Raw genomic sequence first — 1,588 nt, 5'->3', positions numbered from 1 at the left:
ACACACGATGGTACTCGTTAGTGAAGAGGCTCAAGGGAATCTTGGTTCTTTCTGTTTGGAGATAGTTCTAATCGTGATGCAAGATAGGTGCACGTTTCGAATGGAACATACCATATGCTCAGAAATCAATTCGTACACACCTGATGGAACTGTAGATGCACCCGATGGAACTACTAGAAGAAGTGTATCATATGGAATCTCGCTTCAGTCCAGTTGGAGATAGTATTAGTTTCGGTGCAAGATAGGTGCATGGTTTGTGCCCAGTGCACCATAGGCTCAGAAATTGTTGTGGAAGTTCCCGATGGTACTCCTAGGTGAAGAGGCTCATGTGAAAGCTCGGTTCCGTCTGTTTGGAGATAGTGCTAATCTTGATGCAAGACAGGTGTATGGTTTGCATGGAACGTACCATATTCTCAGAAATCAATTTGGACGCACCCGATAGAACTCCTAGATCATGTGTGTCATATGGAATCTTGCTTCAATCTGTTTGGAGACAGTGTTAGTTTTGGTGTAAGATTGGTGCATGGTTTGCGCATAATGCACCATAGGCTCGCAAACCATTGTGGAAGCACCCGATAATACTCCTAGGTGAAGAGGCTCAAGTGGAAGGTCGGTTCGATCTGTTTGGAGATTGTGCTAATCTTGATGCAAGATAGGTGCACGGTTTGCATGGCACATACCATATGCTAAGACATCAATTTGGATGCACCCCAATAGAACTCCTAGATGACATGTGTCATATGGAATCTCGCTTCGGTCTGTTTGGAGACAGAGTTAGTTTTGGTGCAAGATAGGTACACAGTTTGCGCCTAATGCATCATAGGCTAAGAAACCATTTTGGATGCACCTAATGATACCCCTGGGTAAAGGGGCTCATGTGGAAGCTCAGTTTGCTTTTGTTTGGAGATAGTGCTATTCTTGATGCAAGATAGTTGCACGAATTGCCTAGAACGTACCATATGCTTCGAAATATATTTGGAAGCACCCAATAGAACTCCTAGATGACGTGTGTCATATAGAATCTCACTTTGGTCTCTTTGGAGATAGTGTTAGTTTTGGTGCAAGATAGGTACACGGTTTGTGCCTAATGCACCATAGGCTAAAAAATTATTTTGGACACACGCGATGGTACTCCTTGGTGAAGAGGCTCATGTGGAACCTTGGTTCTGTCTGTTTGGAGATACTTCTAATCTTGATGCAAGATATGTGCACGGTTTGCATGGAACATACCATATGCTTAGAAATCAATTTGGACACACCCGATGGAACTGTAGATGCACGCGATGGAACTACTAGATGAAGTGTATCATATGGAATCTCGCTTCAGTCCAGTTGGAGATATTATTAGTTTCGGTGCAAGATAAGTGCATGGTTTGTGCCCAGTGCACCATAGGCTCAGGAACCGTTGTGGAAGTTCCCGATGGTGCTCCTAGGTGAAGAGGCTGAAGTGAAAGCTCGGTTCTGTCTGTTTGGAGATAGTTCTAATCTTGATGAAATATAGGTGTACGGTTTGCATGGAACGTACCATATTCTCAGAAATCAATTTGGACGCACCCGATAGAACTCCTAGATCATGTGTGTCATATGG

Source organism: Sorghum bicolor, chromosome 8 (genome assembly GCF_000003195.3).
Source record: "Sorghum bicolor cultivar BTx623 chromosome 8, Sorghum_bicolor_NCBIv3, whole genome shotgun sequence".
Lineage (NCBI taxonomy): Eukaryota > Viridiplantae > Streptophyta > Magnoliopsida > Poales > Poaceae > Sorghum > Sorghum bicolor.
This window is presented reverse-complemented; position numbering follows the sequence as displayed.